Source organism: Podarcis liolepis (genome assembly GCF_965112155.1).
Source record: "Podarcis liolepis genome assembly, chromosome: 14".
NCBI classification, from domain to species: Eukaryota; Metazoa; Chordata; class Lepidosauria; order Squamata; family Lacertidae; genus Podarcis; species Podarcis liolepis.
In genome coordinates this window covers 33,981,079-34,008,962 of record NC_139569.1, presented here as the reverse complement: position 1 = coordinate 34,008,962, position 27,884 = coordinate 33,981,079, and the positions used below count along the sequence as shown (strand labels likewise).

General features: G+C 45.4%; 1 long non-coding RNA gene across 1 annotated transcript; it reads left to right on the top strand.

Moving 5' to 3' along the window:
• The first annotated feature begins 3,391 nt into the window (after window positions 1-3,391).
• LOC310693335 lies at window positions 3,392-20,444 on the top strand. The gene is made up of 4 exons (XR_014519097.1): window positions 3,392-4,945; window positions 5,900-6,016; window positions 18,725-18,774; window positions 19,542-20,444. It is a non-coding gene; the product is annotated as an uncharacterized lncRNA (long non-coding RNA).
• The last annotated feature ends 7,440 nt before the right edge of the window (window positions 20,445-27,884 follow it).

Here is a 27,884-nt window from a genome sequence, read left to right as displayed (position 1 = left end):
AAGGGGATGCAGCAAGGAAAACCACCGTCACCTCTCCGCCGGGAAGCGCTGAGCAAAGGCGAGTCCCCAGGCAACGCGGCCGATTTGATTGGCACAAGGCATGGAAGCTCCACCCCCCAGTCGTTCTTAGACTCCTTACTGGGCGAGCAATGCAGCCAAGCAACACAGTTGGAGCCTCCCTCCTCCCTGGCCGGCAGGGAGGGAGGGAGAGGAGCTGCTTCCTTTGAAACCCAGGAAATTTAAGGAACATCATCAATAAGGGACAGCAGCGGGACACAGCACTGGGATAAGGGACTTTCCTGCCAAATAAGGGACGGTTGACAGCTATGCTCTCATAGTGGCCAGACAGGTGTCTGTGGGAAACCCGGAACCAGGACCCGAGCACATGAGCATACTCCGCCTATTTGTGATTTACAGCAGCTGGTATTCACTGCCACTGACAGTGGAGGTAGAACATAGCCATTTGGGCTAATAGCCATTTACCATGTACACACCTGGTCCTGCATCCTCCTTCCAATGGACCAGCCCTACCATTGGGCAGAGTGAGGCAGCTGAGGGGTTGCTGGACAAGGCTGTGTGTTCCATGTACTTTGGCCTACACTCCCTTACGCTACCTGGCTGCCCTCAGGTGCAATGGAGGGATGTGGTCCCATTGCAGGGAGTAAAATACAACTGCTAACCCAAGCGGCTTGTGCACATGAAATGTTTGGTGTGTTTTCCCCTCCAACCAGCTTCAATCCAACAAGAAAACTTAAGCCACATTCACTTCATACTACATTTGAGACAGCTATAGAGGATGCTCGGATGAGCACGCAGAGGACAGCTTCATGAATAGGGGTGGCGCTGTGGGTTAAACCACAGAGCCTAGGACTTGCAGATCAGAAGGTCGGCGGTTCAAATCCAACCCAAAGACAGAAAAAAACTAAAAGGTCATGCCTGTCAGGTGAAAACAACCCTGTCCCCCTCTCTGATGTGAACAACACTGTGCAAATGCAGACCCTTCAATTGTCCCTATTTTTCAAGGACGTCCCTGATTTAGAGAAGCCGTCCTGGTTTCTGATTTGATCCCGGAATGTCCCCCTTTTCCTTAGGATGTCCCTATTTTCATTGGAGAAATATTGGAGGGTATGAAGTATGGCGTTATCTGACCCCCAAGGCGTCTGAAGACAATCCTGTATAGGGCAGTTTTTTCAAATGTTGTATTATGTTTTTATATATGTTGGAAGCTGCCCAGTGTGTTGGGGCAACCCAATAAGATGTGTGGGGGTATAAATAGTAAAATTATCATTATGGAATGGGACATCCCTATCTTCGTCAGAGAAATGTTGGAGGTGGGTATGCAAATGTGGCTTGAAACATAGCAAGAATGACCTTGGGGTTTAAGCAGATAATGTAAGCGTAACCTCACTGTACCCAAAGATTTAATAGGTATCCCGACATGGTAAAAATAGGGATAAAGTTGGAACAGTTAATTATGAGCAGACTTACCCTGGTGATCATGAGAAAGAAGTGATTGCAGAAGTGGACCAAAGGAAGGCTGCTTCTGTGTCCAGCCCACGAGACAAGGGTCATAGCTTTCTGAACAAAAATAGATTTTTAAATACCTTTGTTTCCCTGTGCACGGTCTGCACTTTGGGACTCCTCTGGCATCACCCCCAAGGCCTTAAATATCACAGCTGAGTAGCAACGTCATTGCGATTTCGACACACCGGACAGATAGAGGAAGTCATGTGAAGATGAGCATAAGAGCACTTCCCCCAAATGTAAACTGATTTGGATGAGGTTTCCAAGGGGGTGGAGGTGAGGGCGGCAGCATTTAGAACCACAAATGGAAAATGAAGAAGTGCCTACATGAAAGTGTAATAATAAATAAAATAAATCCTCACATCAGCAACTAGCACCCGGACAGCTGCTTGGAATCCAGTTCCCCAGTGGGATTCATTGGCTAAACACAGGTGCAACTGGACTGTAGAATACTATGAGTGGCCATTTTTAATCTCCCACAATGCCCCTGGCATAGCATCGCTCCAAGGCTGCCCCCTCTGAGCCTCCTTAGCCCACTGTAAAACTTCAAACTACTAAAATGGTGAAACTATTTCTCTTGGCTGTGAGCTATGCATGAGGGATGTGTGGGGTAGATAACAGTTACGAGCCGTCAAAATCTATTGATGTTCATTCAAGCACGAGCCATACCCATCAAAGAAGTATATTTGGTTTCTAGCTACCAGGTCCATGTGACACTGGTCCTGAAAGTGCCACACTGGCTGCCAGTGAGCTACCAGCCAAATTCAAAATGTTCGTAGTACTATCATATACAGCCCTAAACAGCTTGGGATCCAAGTAGTACTTAAAAGAGTGCCTTCCCTAATACTCACCATATTGAACCCTGTGATTGGCAAGTGAGGCCTTGTTGGTGGTGACAGGGCCTTTTCAGTGGTGGCTCCTTGGTTGTGGAATGCCCTTCCAATGAGGTGAGCCTGTCTCCATCATTATCAAATTCCTCCATCAGGGTTTACCCAGGCATTTGGTGGCTGAAGGTATTCCAGGCAACCCTCAGATCTTTGGATGGATAGATGTTTGTGACAGCCTTCAGGATGTTTTTAAACTGCAACTGATTTTAGAAATTTTTAATTGTTTTTTAGAATGTTTGTATCATTTGCTTTTTCTTTTAAATGGTGATCTGTTTGCCACCCTGCGCTCCTTGGGGAGGAAGGGCGGGATATAAATTCGAGACGTAAATAAAATACTGAAAAGCTGAGAGGAAATGCCAAGGGCGTTGATGTAAAGCCAACCTCAGAACTCCATGGAGTTGTGCAAGTGTAACGGAGAGAACCAATTTTGCCCTTGAATGAACAAGTCTGTGGCTGGCCAAAGGGACGCTGAAGGAGGACAGGAGATGTAACATTTCTCACTGAGAAAAGGACAGCCCTGTATCCAATATAGAAATGAGAATGGGAAACAGAAAAGTCACGCTCCCAGTGAAATATAATAACACCCCTGCCCCGAAGAGCCATATGTCAGCAAGTATGGGGGAAGCTTTTAATGTTAAATGAAACTCCCGCTTTTGGGACCGATCGCTCTAGATCTCCAGTTTTCAGACTTCAGGACAGGGTTGGCATGATAGGTAAAGGTAAAGGGACCCTGACCATTAGGTCCAGTCGTGGCCGACTCTGGGGTTGTGGCGCTCAACTCGCTTTATTGGCCAAGGGAGCCGGCGTACAGCTTCTGGATCATGTGGCCAGAATGACTAAGCCACTTCTGGAGTACCAGAGCAGCACACGGAAATGCTATTTACCTTCCCGCTGGAGCGGTACCTATTTATCTACTTGCACTTTGAACTGCTAAGTTGGCAGGAGCAGGGACCGAGCAACGGGAGCTCACCAAAATCGTGGGGATTCGAACCGCCGACCTTCTGATCGGCAAGTCCTAGGCTCTGTGGTTCAATCCACAGCGCCACCCGCATCCCTTAGGCATGATAGAGGTGCATATAAAATTATGGATGATGTGAAGAAAGTGGGTAAGGTAGGAATGGGGAGACTCCAGATGTTACTGGACCCTAACCAATGGGGGCTGTGGCCCTTGGGACTGGTAGTGGAGCCCAAAAGTAGGTGGATCCAGAGTCAAAGACAGGCACAGTCAACTAAGTCTAGTGGTGACTGGGAACAGCTGCCGAGACCACATAACACTTACGTTGGCTCCCAGTACGTTTCCGAGCACAATTCAAAGTGTTGGTGCTGACCTTTGAAGCCCTAAATGGCCTCGGCCCAGTATTCCTGAAGGAGCGTCTCCACCCCCATCATTCAGCCCGGACACTGAGGTCCAACGCCAAGGGCCTTCTGGCGGTTCCCTCACTCTAAGAAGTAAGGTTCCAGGGAACCAGGCAGAGGGCCTTCTTGGTAGCGGCACCCGCCCTGTGGAACGCCCTTCCGTCAGATGTCAAGGAAATAAACAACTACAGTGGTACTTCTGGTTGTGAACTTAATTCGTTCCAGAGGTCCATTCTTAACCTGAAACCGTTCTTAACCTGAGGTACCGCTTTAGCTAATGGAGCCTCCCGCTGCCGCCAGTGCACGATTTCTGTTCTCATCCTGAGGTAAAGTTCTTATCCTGAGGTACTACTTCCAGGTTAGTGGAGTCTAACCCGAAGTGTTTGTAACCTGAGGTGTCTGTAACCTGAGGTGTCTGTAACCTGAGGTACAACTGTATTTGACTTTTAGAAGTCATCTGAAGGCAGCCCTCTTTAGGGAAGTTTTTAATGTCTGATGTTTTATTGTATTTTTAATATTTTGTTGGGAGCCGCCCAGAGTGGCTGGGGAAACCCAGCCAGATGGGTGGGGTATAAATAATAAATTATTATTATATTATTATTATTATTGTCTCCATGCTCCTCGCTGCTGAATTCTATAAGGGGCAACACTGAGAATTCAGGAGGATGAATCTATCGGTGAGAGACACCCGTGGACTGGTTGTAAGTGAGAAGGTAGGGAGGTGGGGGCTGCCTGGGGGAAGAGGGGCAGCACCCCACTTGCAAATAGACTTTCCAAACATGCGGAGGAAGCTGTGGAAACACAAACAGGTAAACTATAAACAGTTGTGATAGCTGAGATTGTCTCAAACCATCATCTGTGTTTACGCTTATGGGAGCTAATCCTGGAGACTATAAAATGTGGTTAACCTCGCTAAACAAGATTAAGCCAATATGTATGTATAAATCATTACTCTGATTTCATTATTCTCAGTCCAGCAGATCCCTCTTTCCATACCTAATTATAGATACACCAGCTACATTGGATCAGCACTGTGATCTCAATGACTCTTAGATCTGAAGCAGAATCTTTTGACTTTGGGAGGCAACTCAACCAGAAAGGCCAATCTGAATATATTTATGAAGGAGCCACACTTTCAAATGGGATGAAACCCTTCTGCTGGAAAAAGAAATATGGTGGTGATAATTTAGCATTTATCTGGCACATATATATCTATATATATATCTCATAGATAGATAGATAAAATTTATTTTTATTTTAAAGTTAATTTTGGCAACATTCATCATAAAAAAAACCTTGAAGAGAAACATTGAACAAACCTTATACAATTATACCACTGTTTCACTGACACTTTTATCCAACATATTTCAATAATGTATTATCAAATAAAAATATTATAGGATCATTAATGATTACGACTAAAAAAAAGTCAAACCCAGATTGAGAATGTGGGAGGTAGTAGTTCTCTTGACAGAACATAATTTTTACATTTATAGCCACCCCCTTTTCTCCAAAGAGCTCAAAAAGTGGCATAAACCGTTCTCTCTCTCCCCATTTTTCCCTCACAACAACCCTAGGACAGGCTGAGAGACAGCGAGTGGTCCAAGGTCACGCAGTGAGCTTTGTAGCTGATGGGGATTTGAAACCTGGTCTTTGTCATGAACTGGCAGGACGACACATAAGAGGTTCCTTCTTCACAGAAAGTGTTGTGTAACTCACCAATTATTAGTACAGTGGTACCTCGGGTTAAGTACTTAATTCGTTCCGGAGGTCCGTACTTAACCTGAAACTGTTCTTAACCTGAAGCACCACTTTAGCTAATGGGGCCTCCCACTGCCGCCATGCCGCCGGAGCACAATTTCTGTTCTCATCCTGAAGCAAAGTTCTTAACCTGAAGCACTATTTCAGGGTTAGCGGAGTCTGTAACTTGAAGCGTGTGTATCCTGAAGCATATGTAACCTGAGGTACCACTGTATAGGATCTAGCAGCACCACTAGGTATGGCACATTTCTAAGGGTTCAAAATGCTTCATGTACATGATCTCGGTAGACCTTCTGTCCAAATGCTAACTGTTATACGGGCAACTTCAAAGCCCCTGTTCTCACTTCTTACGGTTCTTATCTTTACACCAGGGATGAGGAACCTACAGCCCTCTGGATGTTGCCTGGATTTCCATACCTGTTAGCCAGTAAAGCCAAGCGGACTTGATCAGGCACATAGATTTCCTGGCTACAGTCATCCCCTCTTTGGTGAGATGCATCATATTTCTATTTAAGGTGTAGTAATAATTTGTGTGTGCATTTTATGCAAATATTTGCCCCATTTTGCCTTATTTATTTGGAGAAGCATTTCCTCTTTTGGGTCATGCATAAGTAGCAGTCATAACCAAGGGCTAAGAAGACAGGGGGCTGGGGGAAGCTGACTCACATATAGCTTGTGTGGGGAATGTACATAGGATACAGAGAATCGGAGTACTTTGGAGGCTGGGCTTCCAACTTCTATCAGTCTTAACTCTCTCTCAAACAAACAGACACACATTCCCTGTATTTGCGAAGAACTGATAGCCATCTGATTCTAAATAGTGCAAATATCAGTGGTGGCTGCTGGCCACTGGGACAAGAAGGGCTGAAGGAGGGAGCCCAACAGTAGGTGCAGCCAAAACTACTGACAGGCAGAGCTAACTTTTGTCTCTGACCTACTCCCTGATGAGTTCTACAAGGAGCAAAACTGAGACTAAAAATCCAGACAGGGGGACAGCTGAGGGCAGGTAATTCAGCACCCACTTGGTCTAATGGACCAGCCTTGACTGGTTATTATGACCCACACATTGGGGACTGAGGCTGAAAGAAAAAGGCAGGGCCACTTCCAAGTTTGAGGGGCCTCTCAGCATGATCTGCTCTGGAGGACACTTCCATAACACTCCTGGGCCTTACCTGATGATGACAGCAATTCTCCAACTAACTGTTGCGGCTGCCATTTTAAATATCCATGGCCAGAAAGCAATGTGATGTAGAGTGCTCTGGGAGCGTTTAAAATAGTGTCTTATAGGAGCACGTCACCCAGGGCAGAGATCAGTGGCAGTGGGCCCTGCCTGAGGAGCAGGGTTGCTAATGCCAGACCAGGATGCAGGCCCTTTAATGAGCTTCTGGCTGTGGTGAGATTTGAATCGGAGACTTCCCAGCTCACACGCTTCTACTATATTGTTTGGGATATTGTTTGTTTGTCAGTTCTGTATGCTCTTAAGACAGCAAAATCAAATTTTGCATGGTTTCTGAGATCAAGGTGCAGGTTTCCGCCTATTTCCACACCATTGGACATCATTTTGATATCAAAATGGCGGAGTGAACCTTTCAGATCTGCATAGGTCTTAACTACTGATTTCATAACAGCACTGATTTGGAGAGGTTTCTTAGAATTTATGATCAATCCTAAGTGTGAGTCTGCTAGTAGCCATTAAGGTCTACTCCACCAGCTCCAAAAAACCAGCACATCTTTTCCAAACGTGGATCTACAGCAATGAGGGAGAACTGAACGGGCAGAGTTTTTTTTGTCTCAGTTTTTGTTGCCCCAGCTAGCACAGCCATGGCAACCCTCTTTGGTGGCTACTGAACATTATTGGGCTGGCAGCGTTCGGAAAGTGGCTCCTGATATCCAGCAGGTCAAAGTGCAGTACAAAGCTGCACAGTTTGCAGAACCTGCAATGGTCCGAGAGGCTTCTCTAAATGGCACTTCACATGCTGCAGGCTCTTAAAATAAACTGCAAACTTATTTTTGCTTAAGCAATGCAGCTCCCAGAGGAAGTGTGCTTGTTGAAACTTTTAAAGGGTGTGGGCCTTGTGTCATCTCTCTTCCCCCTCCAACTTGGCACAAGGTCTCAATGGTAGAGCATCTGCTGTGCATGCAGAGACGTTCCTAAGTTCATTTCCCTGAATTTCCAAGTTGGGCTTAAGGCTGAAAGTGGTGGCTGAGCGTCAGGCAGGAACCACTTCCACGTCTCGGCCACCACTTTCAGTGGGTTTAATTGGGGATGTAAAAAAGAAAGTGATTGAAATCAGATGTTCAAGCTACAAACTCTCACGTTGTGGAATGGGGAACTAGCTGTAATATGGGACAGTTTCTCCCGTGTGTGAAACTTGCAGAAGAAAAGATTTCACGACAACGATTTTTCATCGTATTAGAATACGTTCAGTTGCCTTAAACATATGCATGTGGGTGGTGGTTTTGCATTAATTTGTGTGGTACTGACTTTGCAGATAACAACAACAACAACAACAACAACAACAACAACAACAACAACAACAACAACAACAATTTATTATTTGTACCCCACCCATCTGGCTGGGTTTCCCCAGCCACTCTGGGCAGCTTCCATAGAAACCAAAAAACACAAAAATATCATACATTAAAAACTTCCCTGAACAGGGCTGCCTTAAGATATCTTCTGAATGTCAGGTAGTTGTTTATCATTTTGACATCTGATGGGAGGGTGTTCCACAGGGCGGGCGCCACTACCAAGAAGGCCCTCTGCCTTTGCAGACAAGTCATTTAAGGAGATCTCTGTTTGAAGAGTTTTATGACCCGAGTCTGGTTTAAAGAAAAAGAACCCTGAGAAGGGGAAAGAGGGGCCTTGAAGTTGCCTGTCCCCAGTTAGCGTCTGGACAGCAGACTGAGTGTATACACAGCTCACCTGGTCATAGTTCTCCTCACTCTGGTGAGATGTCTTTCCCCCCCTATTTAAATTATCCCCAAAATGTGTTCTGTCATACTTCACATCCACACTATACATTTAAAGTACATGACTTCTCCCAAGGACTCCAGGGAACTGTAATTTGTTAAGGGCACTGGGAATTGTAGATCTGTGAGGAACACACTACAGTTTCTGGGATCCTCTGGGGAAAGCTATGCGTTTTAAAAGGGACGCGGGTGGCGCTGTGGGTAAAACCTCAGTGCCTAGGGCTTGCCGATCAAATGGTCGGCGGTTCGAATCCCTGCAGCGGGGTGAGCTCCCGTATTTCGGTCCCAGCTCCTGCCCACCTAGCAGTTCGAAAGCACCCTTAAGTGCAAGTAGATAAATAGGTACCGCTTTGTAGCGGGGAAGATAAATGGCTTTTCCGTGTGCTGCGCTGGTGCTGGCTCGCCAGAGCAGCTTTGTCACGCTGGCCACGTGACCCGGAAGTGTCTCCGGACAGCGCTGGCCCCCAGCCTCTTAAGTGAGATGGGCGCACAACCCTAGAGTCGGACACGACTGGCCCGTATGGGCAGGGGTACCTTTACCTTTTACCTTTATGCGCTTTAAATGTATTTTGAATATACTGCATGGATGTGACCTCATTAACTTATTCCCTAAGAATGTCAACAAGTGCATACATAGAGGTGAGGGGGACGCGGGTGGCACTGTGGTCTAAACCACTTAACCTCTTGGGCTTGCAGATCAGAAGGTTGGCGGTTCAGATCCACGCGACAGGGTGAGCTCCCATTGCTCTGTCCCACCTCCTGCCAACCTAGCGATTTGAAAGCACGCCAGTGCAAGTAACTAAATACCACTGTGGCAGGAAGTTAAATGGTGTTTCCATGCACTCTGGCCTCTGTCATGGTGTCCCATTGCACCAGAAGTGGTTTAGTCATGCTGGCCACGTGACCCGGAAAGCTGTCTGTGGACAAACGCCAGCTCCCTCGGCCTGAAAGCGAGCTGAGTGCCGCAACCCCATAGACGCCTTTGAATGAACTTAACTGTCCAAGGATCCTTTACTTTACCTACACATAGAGGCTATCCAACCTGACTCTGTAGCTATTCATGCTGGGAAGGAAGCCCTTTAATGAGCCCTTTAAACTTTAATTGGGTCACCTGAGTTGGCAGCAGAGCCAAAATGGTCAGCCTTTCAGCCTTCTCTCCATTCAAAATTTAGGGTGGCTGGGTGAAAAAAAATGAGGACAGGGTTCCTGCACATATGATGGATGAGTAGAAGAGAAAATGTCAGCACCTGTAGCTTATCTCACAGGATTGTGTCACAGGTCTTTCCCACTACTATCCTTTTTTTCCACCTGGCTACCCTATCTGGTGGTGGCTGGTGCCCATGGGGACTATGTGGGACAGAAGGCAGAGGCCAGAAGAAAGCGGCGTCTGAGCCAATGACAAACAGAGCCAACCCAGTCTAGTTTTTGCTCCATCTTCCTCCCTGGAGAGTTCTACAAGGGGCAACATTAAGAGTAAAAGGTAAAGGTACCTCTGACTGTTAGGTCCAGTTGCAGATGACTCTGGGGTTGCGCGCTCAGCTGGCATTTGTCCGCAGACAGCTTCCGGGTCATGTGGCCAGCATTACTAAGCCGCTTCTGGCAAACCAGAGCAGCACATGGAAACGCCATTTACTTTCCCGCCGGAGCAGTACCTATTTATCTACTTGCACTTTGACGTGCTTTTGAACTGCTAGGTGGGCAGGAGCTGGGACCAAACAACGAGAGCTCACCCCATCGTGGGGATTCGAACCGCTGACCTTCTGATCGGCAAGCCCTAGGCTCTGTGGTTTAGACCACATCACCACCCGCGTCCCATCTAACATTAAGAGTAAGGAGGAGCAATCTGGGAGGCAGTGCTCTCCCCTGGCTGGTTGTAAGTAGGAAGACAGGCAGGTGGGAGCTTACTGAGGGCCGGCCAATGCTGGTGGGGCAGTGCCCCATTCTCCCTGATCAACCAGCCTCCACTGACCCCATTCAAAGTACAGTCTGTGTTAAGAAATAGTTGCTCAGCGTGATCCTGCAGGAAATTCCATACAGCCTCTGCACAATCCCACAGCGATTTTGGATTGGTATCTCAGACGAAGTGGAGTCTTCTGGGTGTATGACATCACATTTTGACAAAAGAACTGAGAAACACACACACACACACACACACACACACACACTTGCTGCATGAGGCAAGGACATTTCAGCTGCCAAAAAGCTGGAGAGGGTTGGTGGCTTTCGCCTAAGATTTGTCATGATCGCGTGAGTTTTGTTGCTGAGCAAGGAGACGAATGCCAATCTCTCGCATCCAAAGACAATGCACTAAGTTTCGCATCAAGCTGACTCTCTGGGTTGAGGTGGGTGTCGTTCCAGTGGCCTTCAGTGCAGGATTATGAGAGGCTGAGACCTCCCGCCACTCTGCAACTAGGAAGGCTGGCATCCATCTGTCTCACAAGACAATGGAAGAGTGTGCCTTCAGAGGTGAAGTCAAACTGTTGGAGTGTTATAGCACCTGCTGTGGCTTTAGAGAACAATGTTTTGTTGCAGCTGGGACAGATGAAGGCATCCAGTTGTGCTGATGCAGGTGTGCCATGGCATTTCTTCTTTCTGCACTCCAACCAGCAATCATTCCTCCTCGGGTCACTGCTGTGAATTTTAATTGTGTTTATTTGAGCCGTATAGCCAGTCCATTTGTTTTCCTGATGTCTTCCTGATGCCATTTCATTTTGAAATGAAGGTCCATGGAATAATTAGCCACTAGGCAAACTGCATAGCAAAAAGACAAGAGAAATCACAAGTGGGCCCTGGAGAGAAAATCAAGATGGGGGACAAGCTTCTTACCAGCCATCATCATTTGTAGGGGAGCAGTGTTAGAAACTGAGGTATGAAAGCTAGGAGCTGAATGGCACCTTAAACCTAGGTTATGGGCGCAACAACGGAATGTCTCGGTGCATTTTTTTATAGCAGGAATACAAAGCTGAAAATGAATGAACTGCAGCTGAAATCTTGTGTTCATTTTTCACATGGTCTAGTCCTCATCTGAAGACTTAAAAAAAAAGCAATGCTTCCCCTGCCTGCCCCCCCCCCCCAATATTCTTAAGAGGGTCCCTTCTGCAGTCTTCAGAGAGTGGTTGGAAGTGGGGAGGCAGAAAAAGGTCCTCTATTCCTTTCACTCTGCAGACAAGCCCTGGATTCTCTCTACACCCCCTTTCCTCCATATAAATATATATTTTCGGCACCACAATTAACACATATTAAAGGCCTATACAGTGGTACCTCAGGTTACATACGCTTCAGGTTACATACACTTCAGGTTACAGACTCCGTTAACCCAGAAATATTACCTCAGGATAAGAACTTTGCTTCAGGATGAGAACAGAAATCGCACAGCAGCGGTGCAGCAGCAGCAGGAGGCCCCATTAGCTAAAGTGGTGCTTCAGGTTAAGAACAGTTTCAGGTTAAGAACAGATCTCCAGAACAAATTAAGTACTTAACTAAGTACTTAACCCAAGATACCACTGTACAACTGATGGCAGAGACACCCGCCTTGAGTGTCCATTTCGCAAACCTAAGACTTAAGGGTCCCTCAATGATTCCACTCCAAAATTTGTTTTTGTTTTAAGCATCACTGTGAGAGTCTAAGGTAGATAACACTTTAACATGCACTACTTAAACCATCATAACTAACTGGCTAGTATATTTCAAATTAAAAGCATGTCATACATTAAAAGTACATTAAACAAGGCAACTAAAACATGAACAAAACATGTTGGGTTTAAAAGAAAAGAAGATAATTTTTGTCAGATCTCCCAATCCATGAATGTTTTACTTGGGAAGAAGCCCCATTGAACTTGGTTGGCATTTATCTCTGGGTAACATTGGCAATTTTAATCTGAAATCTTAAGTGCAGTACTGCACCCATAGCGCAGAAACTGCTCAGGTTTATGAAATTCCTTGTCACAAAATGCACCTAGAACAAGAGTTTTGAAAGCTGTTGGGGAGTATCAGGTGTGCAGTAGTTCCACATGCTCTCATGATGTGGGGATAACAGTGAGCTCTTGCTAATTAACACCCCATGAGCAGGGTTGACTCATCCTTCCCAGGCGAAGGGCTACACTGACCCATGGCTAACCCCTCAGGCCAAAGTGTGTGTGGCCAATGCCAACATTTCTTACTTATTTGTTTTGTTAAAGACACTGAGCCCCACAACCCCCTTTCCCTACTATACCTTATTAATTTCCACTCCAAAAAAAACAAAAAGAGCATCTTCATCACCTTATGAACTTGGGGGCAGTGAGAGGGGCTCAGAGGCTTTGTGGGTACCAAACGAAGGTCACTACCCTGGACTCAACACTAGCATCCACTGGTCTAAGGCTTATTCCTCAGGTAGCCATCTACAGTTTGAGCATCGTGACTGGAACTGGGGGGCTCGGATCCTTAAAAAGATCACTTACTCTAGAGTAGTCCCAGTGAAACCTAACTCTCCACTTTATAACAATGACCATCTTGGCTTTTGTAATGTTCATAGTTTAAAATGGCCTATGTTGGTCATATTATCCCCAATCTGATCCATTTTCTTCTCATTTTAGGCATTTGATCTGCCATTCCTGTCCCAGCAAGAGAATTGCAAGCTGTTAGCTCTCAGAGTGGATGGAAATAGTAGTATCCATTGCATGAGACTGTCCCGTTTAGGTGTTGGCAGCTCCCTGCTAAAAGCAAAAAAATATTTCTGCATTACAAAGAACATGGGAGTCTAGGAGATGTACTTTCCCAGTCAGATTAACCTAATGTAATAATGGCCATTTGCAATCTTAAAGAATAGATTGTTGTGTCTGTGCAATTGGCTGCACATTTCCCCCTCTCCATTCCAAAGATAATCCTGGTGGTGTCCACTTACTTCTGCATACGCATTAGCCAGTTTTGAACAGATTGGTTTCAAACAATTTTGGGTCTGTAATTAGAAAAGCACATAAGAAATGCTGATGTCATAAGCAGGCAAGCACACAGAACTAGGGTGGAGAACCCAGGGCCCACTGTAAGTTGTTGGACTCCAACTCCCATCAGTCTGTTGTTGTATAATTTCCACACAAATATATGCTTAGTAAAGAGCTGTTTATTGAATGTTCGTCCTTGGTTGCATGAAGTATTGTGCAACCAAATTGAGATGAATGTTCAGTAAATAAGTCACCGGAAGGAGCCCAAAATGTTACAGAAGGAAGCCTGCTTATAACTTCCATTTTTGCATGGATGGTGCAATTTTGGCTACCTTTGAGTCTACGATAGATAGATAGATAGATAGATGATAGATAGATAGATAGATAGATAGATGATAGATAGATAGATAGATAGATAGATGATAGATAGATAGATAGATGACATAGTGTGTTAGTTTTTAGAACAGCAACCTTTAAAAGCTGCCCCTGCTGTTTTCTAACGATCAGATCATTGACTCAAACAATTCCATATAATGTTCGGGAATCCAGGCCATGTTGTATGGTTTTTTTTCCCAGTTAACCAGGGTCTAGAGCAGTTCCAGGTCATCCAAAAAGGGAAAAAAATAGCTTTATAAAGACCAGGCCCTGAGACAGCTGATTTGAGGACGTGGATTTCTGGTGGGCTTTTCTTGTGCTTAACATTTTGAGTTTGTTCTAAATAAAATGTTTTGCTCCCTATCCTTCATGCAAAGAGCAGGCTCTCCAAGTGCCCCTATTTTCCAGGGACAGTTCCGGATTTACAGAAGCCGTTTCTCAGTCACATTTTATTTGCCCCTTTCTGAATCTTTTCGAGCTCTAGAATATCCCTTTCGAGATGTGATGGCTGGAACTGTACACAGTACACTAACAGTGGCCAAGTTCATAGATTTATATTTCCCATAACTGGCCTTGGTCTGATTCAAGAAGTAGGTTAGGATAAAGTGGATTAGACATGGATTTACAGGGCAGCACCAAAACCCTTTTCACGTGAAGGTTCTAAATCTTTCACGCCATTATATATGCAGAAAAGGCCTTTTAAGAGGCAGCACATGGCTGCTAATGAATTAATGCAATTGTGGAGCATGCTAAGCATATGAATAAAGTTGCAATGCATTTGCCACATGGACTTTCTTTTTGGAGACGGCAGTCCTGTAGCCAGTATGCATGGGGAATGGGGAGTGGAGATGATTCCAATGGGCCCCAGAACAGTTCTGTTTCTCCCAGAACCCACTGTGCATGGTGCCACAGTGTTCCCCTGAGGATGCTGCAGCTCAGACAGGTTGTTCAAATCTGGCAGAAGCCTTCTGAGACTTTTCTTCCAAGCTCTTAACTACCCTAAAGTTGGGGAACCCCAGGACTGGGAGCCAAATACATCTGTTCAGTCGTCTCTATTGCCTCAGGCCACACACCCTTTCCCCAGGCCTCTCCCCTCACTGGCCCTGATTTACTCATTCCTTGAGTATTTTGGCCTGGCTGAGATGCATCCTTAAACTCTGAAAGTGCACCTTGCTTGGCTGCGCAGAGAGGGGCATGGATGTTTCCAGAGGGTGTTGCTTGGGGAGTGTTCTTGGTTAGTATTTGTATTGTCTTTGCATTGCAAATGTATTTCACAAAGAATAAATAGCATCCTGGAAAGGAGGTAGCAGTTGGCAATTGGTTGGTTATTCAGTTTAGTTGATTCTTTGAGAATGAGGGAGCGTTTTGCCTTCAAGCAGAAGCTGGCTAGAGAAGTTTGTGAGGGCAGGCAAGCTATGTATTAATATAGGGTTGCCATATTTCAAAAAGTAAAAATCCGGACAGAACAGCTTTTTGTCGTTGTTGTTCAAAATCTCAAAATAAAAATAATTGAAGATTTTGAGCTATTTTTAAGGGAAAACGCCAAAAATTACACTGATGACATGGGTTGCCATCCATTCAGATTTTTCCGGTCATTTAAGTGATTTCCACCCGGACACTATGCTGACTATGTCTGGGAAATTCCGGACGTGTGGCAACCCTAATTAATAACTTATGTACTGCTATGAAAGAGTTTAGCAAGCAAAAGGACTAAACCCTCTCTTGGGCTCAGGGGCGCGAAACACGTTGCATTCAATCATAAAGATATATGAATAATACTTGTTGTTCACCCGTTGCCAAACTGGCAAGTAAAGATTTATCTTCAAGTCTTGTGTAAGGCATCTATTTTATCACATAAACCTAATGTTCTTCAGCCCTGTGGAGCCTTCAGCATCACTTTAAAGAATAATGGCTTCCCCCAAAGAATTGTGGGAGCTGTAGGTTGTTAAGGGGTGTCAAGAGTGGTTAGGGGATGCCTATTCCCCTCCCAGCTACAATTCCCAGAGTTCCCTGTGAAGAGAGATTGACTGTTCAACCACTCTGAGAATTGAAGCTCTGTGAGGGGGAAAGGGGTCTCCTCACAACTCTCAGCACCCTTAACAAACTACAGCTCCCAAGATTCTTTGGCGGGGAAGCCATGACTGTATGAAGTGACATTATAGTGCCTTAAATGAGTGGTGTGAATGTGGCCCTCAATTAGGGTGGTCCTACTTTTCATACTAAGTGGGCCTCCTTCTCAAAGCCCAGCACCTTGGTTACGGTACCTGGCTTTGGGAAGGAAGTGAGAGAGCTGGGGGGGGGGGCATCCCATATTGCTGGGGCCCACCAAAAAGGCCTTGAGGGCTGCATATGGCCCTGCTCATTGGACTGCCTTGCCCCTACATCATACTTTAAATCCTGGCCTTTCTTTCCTTGCCTCTCATTGTGTTCACACTTATCTCTCCTACAGCTAAATAGCATCTATTACTGAGAACACTGGAGATTCATGTTTAAATGAATTTTTGAAAGAAAGAAAAAGAGAATTAGAAGAATGTGCTTGGGATTAGTTGTGGGTTTTTTTAATGGTAATCCCAAACTTCAGCCCTCCTGCCAATTTGCTGTTGCGTTTATATACAGAGAGAGCTGTTCTTATTTTATCTGTAAGCCGCCTTGAGTCCCTGTCAAGGAAAAAGGTGGGCTATAAATAAATTCATTATAATCAGTGCTTTATTTTTGTGGGCACGCAGGGGTACACATACCCCTAAACAGCGGCGTAGCGTGGGTTATCAGCACCCGGGGCAAGGCAAGTAATTTGCGCCCCCTAACCCGGGGCAAGGCAAGTAATTTGCGCCCCCTAACACCTAACCATGGTCATTAATACGCCAAGACGCGCGTCTTTGGGCGTCGCGGCGCAGCCTTCTCGGTCTCCCTCCCCGGCCCGGCTAGTCCCGACGCGGCTTCTTTCTGGCGCGGGGAGGGGGCGGCTCTGGGGCCAGTGCGTCGGCCGGCCTCCGGCGCGGGTGGGGGAGCCCCGTCGGGGCGGGTGGGCGGTCTTGGCGCGCAGGCACTAGAGCGCCGCCGATGGCGCGTTTGGCGGGCTGCGCGCGTCCAGACAGCGACCCGAGCCTGGGCGGCGTGGCGCTTGGTGCTGGAGCCTCCGCCCGCAGCGCCCCGTCGGGAGACCCGGCCGGAAGGAGCCTCGAGCCGGCTGTCGGACGCGGTTGAAGCAGCCAGGGCGGCATGGGAGGCGGCGGCGGCTCCTCGGCGACTCCACGCGGCCAGCCAAGCGCGCTGGCCGAGCCCCGCAGGCGAACGCTGCCCGTCGGTGAGGAGGGGCTGCCTGGCGCGCCCTCCGTGGCCCTGACGCGCGGGGACCGCGGCGAGCGCTGAGAGCCGCTGCCAGCTACAGCCTGCGCCCGAGGCTCTTCGGCGACTCCGGAGCCGGCGAGCGCGCCCCCCCAGAAGTTGCGCCCGGTGCGGCTGGCACCCCTGGCACCCCCCACGCTACGCCACTGCCCCTAAACATTTTGTGAATCTTTGTACTTTTATCCATTTACTGTAATAATTTTTCCCGATTTAACTATAAAATGGTGATTTTATTGAGTCAAAATGAGAGTACACCTAAACATTTTTTAGAAAAAAGCACTGATGATGATGATGATGATTATAGCTTTGCAGATGCCTTTTGCACCCCTGACTATGTTTTCCCAAGAGGTTTCCTCTTTGTCTGACTTTGTGGATGTGAAAGTGGACCTGTTGCAAGAAGCACAGATGGCTTTGAGTGTCAGAAGGGAAAGCCCTCATTGTTGAAAGCTTCTTAGTCATCACTTCCCGCCATCCTCAAACTCTCCCCCCCCCCACCGCAGGGGGCGAGAACCTGGCCTTTTACCGGATGCCCTTCATAATCCTCTTCTGTAGCTGATGGTGCTTGCTTCCTGTTTCCTTTGCTGCCTGGGTTACGGCCCTGTAAATACAGCTTAATACAGGCTGCAGTGATAATCCAGCCATCAGACTCTCTGGCCGTTGCTGTGACTGGTGTTAGCTTGGCTCCAGTTTTTTGTTTTTAGATCTTACTTATTAGCTACATCTGATTGTTATGGCTCTATACTGTATGTTGCTTTTAACTTGGGTGGAATCTGCACACATATAAAATCCGTTTTGAAAATGCTTTTTTTTTTTAAGCATTTAAAAAAATACATTGAATTTTCCATAAGGCTCATCATCACTATCTAGTGCCGCATTGTATATGGCACTTAAAACACAATTAAAACATTTTATTTGCAGCTGTATAGGTGAGTCCTTAATGTGTTTTGGGCCAATACTCCAGGGAGCTGTAGTCCAAAATATCTGGAGGGCGCCCGGTTCATACCCCCCAACATTTCTCTGATGAATATAGGGATGTCCTATTTCATAATAATTTTACTATTTATACCATACCCATCTGACTGGGTTGCCCCAGCCACTGTGGGCAGCTTCCAATGTATAAGGCCCCATCTACACTATACATTTAAAGTAGCATCATACCAGTTTAAACAGTGATGGCTTTCCCCAAAGAATCTTGAGGACTGCATTTTTTAAGGGTGGTAAGAGTGGTTAGAAGACCTTATTCCCCTCACTGAGCTACAGTTCTCTGAGTGGTTTAGTAGTTAATCCCTCCAGGAAACTCTGGGAATAGTAGTTCCATGAGGGGAATAGTGGTCTCCTAACCACTTTCAGTACGCTTGAGGCCCTCATGATTCTTTGAGGGAAACCAGACTATTTGAAGTGGTACGAAACTGCTTTAAATGCACAGTACAGATGGGACCCAGGTCAGTTTCATTTAACATAGAAGTTGTAGACCGGGGCTTTAAACTGCAGAGTTGAAGACTATTCATATTAGATATAGATAACCCCAGATGTTATTGATATGGAGCACCCGCTGACACCACAATTATGGCTCTTTTATTTAAGGACTAGAACGAGAAACAACATTGATTTCAGAGGGGAATCAATCAAGGCAGGTAAGAGTAATTGCAGAGTGGGATTAATTAATATATTCAATTAGCAACATTCTTGTTGTTATCATCATCAACATCATCATTCCAGGAAGTGTCCCCCCTGCCTTAGATCTATAACAGAGCCTTACTTAGGATGGCAACTGAAGCAAGTGGGTGGGTGTATAAAAATTAGCAGACGAGTTTGTTCTGTACTGTATTTAATATTATGCAGATAAGGTGCAGAATGCCCACTTAATGAAGAAGAAGAAGAAGAAAGGATAATTCAGAAGGATTTATAGACTAGTTTCAAATCAAAATGTGTGGGATGTTCTGCCCTGTGTAAGATTCCCAAAGAACCCTAGGTATTGTAATTATGGGTGCTTTGAATTCTAGCTCTATAAGGGTTAAACTACAGTTATCAGAATTATTTGGGGGGTGGGGAGCCATGCATGTTGAATGCGCTTTCAGTGTGTGGTGTGGATCGGGGTGGCCAAGGATGTTTTGCCACCTGAGGCAAAACTGAAATTGCCAACTTTTGGTGCCTCCTCCTCCTCCTTTGCAACCCCTTCCCTGCCGCTGCCCACGCCTTCCTCCTCCTTATCTGCAGTGCTCAGGTGCACCAGCACTAAGATTGCTGGTAGGATGCTTGCACGGTGGTCAAGAAGATTATGGGGCAAGGGGGCTGGATGGCACAGGCTCACTGAGGCTCCAGTCACTACCGGAGCATAAACAAGGTGCTGCTGAGACAGATGAGGAGGGAGGCTAAGCCTCTTTTCCCTCCTACCCCACAGGTTGGTGATGAGGGCGCCACCTGCCCCTCCTTGCAAGGGAGGGTCATGAACTTGGCCAGTCAGAGTGGCAAGACTGGCACCAGCCAACTTCTCTTTGCTAACTTCCGCTCTGTTCTTTGTCAAGAAACAAATCCTGCATTAAAATCTCACACCAGTAGAGGACACTCAAAGCCTTCATTTCTTTTCTCGAAACTGGAATTGCCCAACTGATTCTGCAGCCTGCGATTGAACTCTTCCACTGCAAAAAATATATATAGGGCCCACCAAGTCAAGAAATATGAGGTTTGCCTCTGAGAATGAACCAATGTTGTTGCACGGATTTCTGAGGGTTCCCCCCCCCCAAGAGGCTTAGGGTTAGGTAGGAACTGGGCTTACCATTCCTTAGCACAGTTGCATCTTTATGAAATAAAGTTATGTGTTAAATTGAGCTCGCTGATGATGTTGATACCCCACCTCTATCTTCTACCCAGGCAAGCAAAATTATCAAAGTTGAAAGACATATTCCAGCCAGGCAAAAACACTCAAGGAAGGTGCAAAGCAGAGCTGCTGAGAAGAGTGGCCTGGGGAGAGTGAATGTGGCCGTGGAGAGTCCTGAGGGCTAGCTAAAGAGACCTGGGGGGGGCTGCATTTCCCCCCTCCCCTTTTCCAATCAGGCCTGAGATTCCCCATCCATGAGAAAAATAATTCAACACAGCTGTGCTTTTCGACTTGCGGGGGGTTGGGGACATGGTTGTTACAATGAGCTTCTGCTATGGATAGATGAATCTGTCAATTTCTGCTCCCCTCAGCTGGTTATTTTTCCAATCTTTAATTCAGTTTTCCACATTTTCACATCAGTTTGCCTTTAACAAACCATCCACATGAAAATTTGACTATATATTTGCCCCCTTAATCTACGTATGCCTGTATGCAGTTTTGCCTAATATTCACAATTTGCAAAGCAATTTTCTTTGTGATACATTTAAAATGATTTACTGTTTACCCTATTATATGCATTGCTGTATGCACTGATTGACTGGAGAAGTGTGTTGCAAAATTCATAGATGTGCAGATTTCAAAAGGTGGTGGTTTTTTGATTTACGTATTGTTTTGGAAAGTTTGGATTAAATGATTTTTGCCTTTAATTGTGAGCTGAATCAAATTTCTCCCCTATCCGTAGCCTCTACTAATTTCCCACTACACCACAGTGGGGTGGAGGGAGAAAGGGAGAGCCCTAGGCTCCCAAAATGGCTTCCATAAATATGCAGTTGAAGGAGCCTGGTGTGGACAAAGGTCAGGTACTCTGTGATCTTAGCCTTTAAGCTGCTTGTCTCTCTCAGGCTTCCTCCTCCTCTGTCGATTCAAGGCCAAGTGACTCACACTTTCTCCTGGCAGTGTTGCAGCAAAGTGTCTTCTCCAAGTCATTGTCCTCCTGGAAGCCGCTCTTTGCAATTAACAATGTCCAGTTTGAAGGCTGAATCTCACTGAGCAACGGCCTCAAACTCCGACTGGCCTGCAGCACCGGCCACAAAGCCAGAAATCTAAGCCCAGCTGCCAAATTGGCTGTGGCCGAGAAATGAGATAGGGTCACACCTTTCTGGACATCCAGCGATGGCTTGTTAAAATCTGGGATGCTTTGATTGTGGAAAAATGGACCAGATAAGTGAGAGAATTTCTGCATTTGGCTGAAAAGGGTGAAGGAAAGAAAGGAGCTCATACTATTCGGTCCTCATTTTTTCATTTGTCGAAGCAGACATGGAGTTTTCTCTACCCAATCCTGCTCATAGTCAACCTGTTGAAATATAATGGACATGACTAACTTTAGAGTAACTCTGAGTTAAACCTAATTGGGTACAACATCTCTAACTTGGTTCCATTAGTTTCAGTGGGCCTATCTTAAGTAGAACTTGGAACACAACCCAGAGATTCAGCCCATTGCTCATAGAACAGTATTATTATTATTATTATTATTATTATTATTATTATTATTATTATAGAATAAACCATATGTAGTTACAGAGGGTTGTTTAATGGTGTGTACAGAAAGGGGTGTGCACCTACCACACATTTTAGCAGCTCAAGGAGAAGCCAGTGCAACGTCAATTCTTGGATAGCTCAGTTGATTAGAGCATGGTACAGATAATGTCAAGGTTGCAAGTTTGATCCCGTATGGGACAGCTGCATATTCCTGCATTGAAGGGGGTTGGACTATGTGTTCCTCGGGGTCTCTTCCAACTCTACAATTCTGCTGCTCATGGGATAGAAGATCAACAAAGACTCAACACTCTGCTGAGTGGAGTGGGGTGGGAGAATTCTCCTCCTGAGTCAGGAGGGCAGGCGTTCCTCCGAGCTTTGCCACCCATTGCTCTCTGACTTTAGAGGCTGGGAGACCAGCAGAAAAGCTGGGCTGTGGAACAGGATGCTATCCCTTGGGAGATGCCACCACACCCAGCCTCATGGCCAGGCAGGTCCTGATTTGTAGTAATGTGCAGGGAATAGAGGCCTCCTAGACACTCTCAGCATCCTTAAAAAACACAGCTCCCATGATTCTTTGCTTTATATTGTTTTATGAGTGTTATACTGGGTACTATTGTAGATAAATTATATCATATTAAATTTCCCTTCCCAGTTGAAAGAATAAAACAGATGGATCAAGCTGCTCAAAGTTAATTTGGCTCATCTGTGAAGGTTCATTGCTGTCTGGCTTTGAGAGTTTCTTGTTGTGCTCGAGATTAGCTTGTTTTCTTTTCTTCTTTCTTCTTATTTGCGCATTAACACGTTTTGCATATTATCCGTGCCATAATTTTTTTTAAGTAAGATATTTAAGAGGCATAAATGGCATAATGAGAACAGCCCAGTCCAGAGTCGCTAACATTCACATAGATAGAAATGTTTGAAAAAAACATTACAAATTGTTAATAAATATTGCATACCCGCAGTTAAATTACAACCAACTCATACATCAGAGCTGGGACAACAGCTTTTCTGTTTCTGGCATTAGTTTATTATCTTAACATAAAAACAAATTCTGCTGATGGGAACAGAGCCTGGTGATTTTGGAATTGCTTGTGGTCTGGTACAGTTCCCTTGACTTCAGAGAAGTTCATAACAGGTTATGCCTCATGTGTCTATAATAATTTCCTGACTGGGAGCAAGGTCCATGTGTGGTAAATGCTTTGGCTTAAATAGGATTTGTTTCAGCATGGAAATATCCCAAAAGCTTCTTGATCGCCGGGGGTGGAGGGAGGCTGGATGGTGAAAGTACATCTTTATCTCTCTGCTGTTCAGTTCCACAGAAGTATTTCCCGAAATTTACATTTTTCTGGTAGCACAATCTCATTGCAAATATGCAATTTCCTGCATTCTTGATGTCATCTCAAAGATTAGAACAACTCAGGAATTAAAAGATTGTTCTCTTCTCTTCAAACAGCTTGTACCGTTTGCATACGCCTCATCCTTTCTGCAATTGTTATCCCTCCTGTCACCAACTTTTAATTTTTCTGATTTATGGCTCAAGCTACATGTTACATTAGCTCTACAGCTATTTTTTTTAAGTGTGTGAGGGTTGCTTTAACACACTGTATGTGCTGGCCCCCATCCAGACAAGGACCCTTATGTGGGGCCATAGGGAACTTTAACCAGCAGGTTTTGGATGGCTTGGAGAACCCCACAGTTTACCGAAGTACAAAAGGTTTTTTTTGGGGGGGGCAGAATCCAAACCGGGGACTCTCAAAACAACCTAATGAGGAATCGGTGGCCACTGTCAGTCAGACTGACTGACTGGGGCCAATTGGGGTGGGTGGGATTGAGTGGCTGGAATCTTGAACATGAACACTCCATGCTGCAAACTTTTGCTGCAGGTCCCATTCAGAAATTTCTCTCAAGGTGGGCTTGTGGTTAGGACTGCAGCTGTGGATTGTTTGGGGAGAGTGGGCCATAATTCAGTAGAACAACATGCTTTGCGTACAGAAAGTTCTAGACTAGATCCCTGATATTTCGAGTTAAATCACAGGTGGGGAATCTGCCCCCTCCCCCCGGTATGTCATTGGATTTCAACTCCCAGCAGACCCAGCCAGCATGGTCGTTCATCAAGAATGATGTTTGCTGTGGTCCAGAAACATCTGGAGACCTTCAGGTTCGCCACCCTTGAGTTAAAGGTTCTGGTGTATAGGGTTGGGGGAATATGTCAGTTTCATCTTCTCTCAGCTCTTCTTTCTTCCTTAAGTTCTGTTTTCCACCTTTCTACCTCAGTTTGTGATTTGTTTTTTAAGTCTTCATGAAAATTTGCCTGCATTTTAGTGCAGATTTCTTCTAATATGTGTGTTTGTATGCAGTTTTACCTAATATATACATTTTGAAAAGCAATGTTCTCTATTATGGCGCATTATTGTATGCTGCTTTCATGACTATATGCAATTTTGTGCGCTTCTTACCTTAGTACAGGGGTAGGCAACCTAAGGCCCGGATGCCGGATCTGGCCCAATCGCCTTCTAAATCCAGCCCGCAGATAGTCTGGGAATCAGCGTGTTTTTACATGAGTAGAATGTGTGCTTTTATTTAAAATGCATCTCTGGGTTATTTGTGGGGCATAGGAATTTGTTCATATATATTTTTTTTCAAAATATAGTCCAGGCCATCACAATGTCTGAGGGATGGTGGACCAGCCCACGACTGAAAAAGGTTGCTGACCCCTGCCTTAGTATATGCATTTTTGTAAACTGCGTAGCTGGAGAAACACATTGCAAAATTCAGAGAAGAAGAAGAAGAAGAAGAAGAAGAGTTTGGATTTGATATCCTGCCTTTCACTCCCTTTAAGGAGTCTCAAAGCGGCTAACATTCTCCTTTCCCTTCCTCCCCCACAACAAACACTCTGTGAGGTGAGTGGGGCTGAGAGACTTCAAAGAAGTGTGACTAGCCCAAGGTCACCCAGCAGCTGCATGTGGAGGAGCGGAGACGCGAACCCGGTTCACCAGATTACGAGACTACCTTTCTTAACCACTACACCACACTGGCTCTCCAGTGCCGATTTCGACGTACATCTGTGTTTTGTTTCAAGTACTATTTTGGAAAATGTGAATTAGGTAGATTTCCCTTTAAATGCAAATGGAATTGGATCTCTTCCTCATCCCTAGTGGGTAATAAGGACAGCATCTACTAGACAGAATAGATGGACCAATGATTTCTACTCAGAATAAGGCAGCTTCCTGTGTCCATTTTAATGGAGTATGTAGGCACCATAAATTTAAACAGTGTTTCCCCCCCGGGGGTACTCAAGGGTACACAGTACCGGCATCTCTTTTTTTGTTGTTAAAAAGTGTGGCACTTACTGTAACAACTTCATGGTGAATACTGACACCTATTTTTCTGTTTAAAAAAAGCACTGCATTTAATGCACTGTGATACCACTTTAAGGCCCCTATTCACCCCCACAGAGCTACAGTTTCTAGAGTTTTCTGTGAAGAGAGATTGACTGCTAAACCACTCTGCAAAGTGTAGCTCTGTGGGGGGAATAAGGCTCTCCTAACAACTCTCAGCATCCTTAACGAAGTACACTTCCCATAATTCTTTGGGGGAAGCTATGGCTGATTAAGTGGTACAATTGTGCTTTAAATGGTGCGACTATGGCCTGATAACTATAGCAAAATCCCAATGCAAATGCTAGCAAGGCTGTCCCAAGACTCCCATTTTGTGAGTGCTTTTGGCAATGTGTGTGCTTTTGTTTTAATCGCTGCCCTGGGTATGTCTCTGTCCATCTCTTTATCTCTCCCCAGCCCAATCTTATCAAGTGCTTCCTTCCTCCAGGCCAATGTGACTGCTTTCGGTGTGATAGATCTTGCCCTCTGAGCTCTCTGGCCGCTCTCCCATCCATTTGACCAGCTGCTTGCTCGGTGATGGTTGTAATGAGCCCACTCATTCCTCTGCCTTAACCAGAGAGAAACTTATTTAATAGCCTCTGCCTATTATCCTGGCATTTATGTTCAGGGATGAATTATTAGTGCATAGCTTGCGGCAGGCCCTCTCACTTGTTGCGGGCAAGTTTGTGACTCTTGAGGTGGGCCCTTTTGTTTAAAACTTCAGTAAATACACAACAGGATGTTTCTTTTGACTTTTTAGAGGCCTGAAATCTCTTTAGTGTCTTCGTTTGAGATATCTGTTGGAAATGGAAGCAGAAATCAGCGATGTTCACTTATTTGTCCTATGTCTGCAACAGAAATCAATCCAGGAAATATGACTGGTATTCACTGTAGTTGATTTTCAGTCTGCAAATGATACATAATTGATTGCCCCCCCCCCTTTGTACTGCATTTTCTTAGTGTTGAAATTAATGGTGTGAAATAAGATAATGATAACGTAATTAAATTACAGCAGACAGGGGAGACTAATTATGTATATTGTGAGCATTCTTTTTATTTTTATCTAATATATATATATATATATATATATACTGCTCGATGGTAGTAAGACCTTGAAGTGGTTTACAAAAAAAGAATAAAATTATCAGCAAGAAACAACTATTTAAAACATTAAAAAATATATAGTTGAAATCAATAATAAGCTAAAAACTAGATTAAAACAACATTCTGAATAGGCTTGCCTGAACAAAAATGTTTTAGGCAAGTTCTGAAAAGTGTATGTGAAGATGCCTGCCTGATGTCAATAGGGAGTTCCAAAGTATGGAGGCAACTCATTGTCCAATTGGGTTGTGTCCAGCATAGTGCTAAGCTACGTTATGCTTGTTCTGTTGTCAAAACGTTTGGCAGAACATATTTGTGTAAGAAAATATATAAATGGGTTGATGGTAACTCCGTTGCGTAATAGATTGCCCAATCTGCACAAAGAGCTTCAAGGAGCACAACTTGGATTCCTATGTTGCACAACATTTAAACTCACCACTATACTAGCTCAAGAGTTCCTGCACTGTGGGACAAAGAAGGTTGGATAAAGCATAGGTTTTGTCAAAAGCCGAACTGCAGCAGAACAGAAACAGCACTGCATGTGACAAACACCGGTCAGAACAAAAATCAATGCCTACTTAACATCCCTCATCCCCATTGGGCTTTATTTGGGGTTTCCCCTCTACCACCATTAGGTTTTTTTAAAATGTACTTCTGCAACCATTAGAGTCCCCCCGACCCTGCTGATACAGTGGTACCTCAGGTTAAGAACTTAATTTGTTCTGAAGGTCCGTTCTTAACCTGAAACTGTTCTTAACCAGAAGCACCACTTTAGCTAATGGGGCCTCCCGCGCCTCCAGAGCACGATTTCTGTTCTCATCCTGAAGCAAAGTTCTTAACCCAAGGTACTATTTCTGGGTTAGCGGAGTCTGTAACCTGAAGCATCTGTAACCTGAAGTGTATGTAACCTGAGGTACCACTGTACCGCCTTCTTGTGCAAATTTGGTGCACATAAGGATCACCACTCACAGCCTGGAAATCAGAAATGGTGGGCATGATGTTGTCTCTCTCTATGGAGGTCCCATTTCAGTGGTAGCTGGTACCCATAGGCTGGAAGGAATGGGGGCGGGGCAACAGTAGGTGGAGCCAGAGAGAAAGATGGGCAGAGCTAGAACCAATAATAGGCGGAGCTAACTAATTCTTTTGAAGAGGGGGAAGAAGAGTAGGGGAAGAGGACAGGGCCAGCTTCTGGGCTGGTTATAAGCAAGAAGGCTGGCAGGTTAGACTGGCTGAGGGTAGACTGAAGTTGGTGGGGCAGTGCCCCATTTGCCCTAAGGGACCAGGCTCCACTGTTCTATTTAGTTGTCACAAGAGCTATGTGCAGAAAACATTCAAGCAGAAAGTACACTCATCACCAGCACAACTGTGCGATGCTGCCAGTTCCCGTCAGAGCTGAGAGGACTGTAATTTTTTATTATTCAGAACTCGGCGGCTTAAAAAAAAACACCCAGCAAAGGAAACCTAGGACTCTTATTTCTCCTACCTGGAGGATAGCAGGCATGCAAACGAGGCCCTCCATCTGCTTGTTCAAAGTGACTCCTTCCTTCTCGGCAACTCAGGTGGGTCTCCGAGGGATTTCGGAACAGGCAGGATGCCAGCCTCACTTGCAACAGATGCTGAGAGGTAACGGCTGCCCGTCCTGGCACACGCTTTCAAGTGTCCTTAAACTCACAAAGTTTCCCCACACCCTCTCTCGGAAATGTGATGCGATGAAAAGAAAAGCACCATATGCCCATGATGTGCTTTGGGGAAACACAGCCTTTGTGGCAGCTCCCAGATCTTTTCATCGGCTCCGTCGTCCTTCTTCTCGGCTTCTGAGCTTCTTTGTAGTGAAGCTGGAACAGGTGATCTTACGAAATGTTGTATGGCGGAGCAGAATGTGGCCCTCAGGGTCTCTCCATCTGGCCCT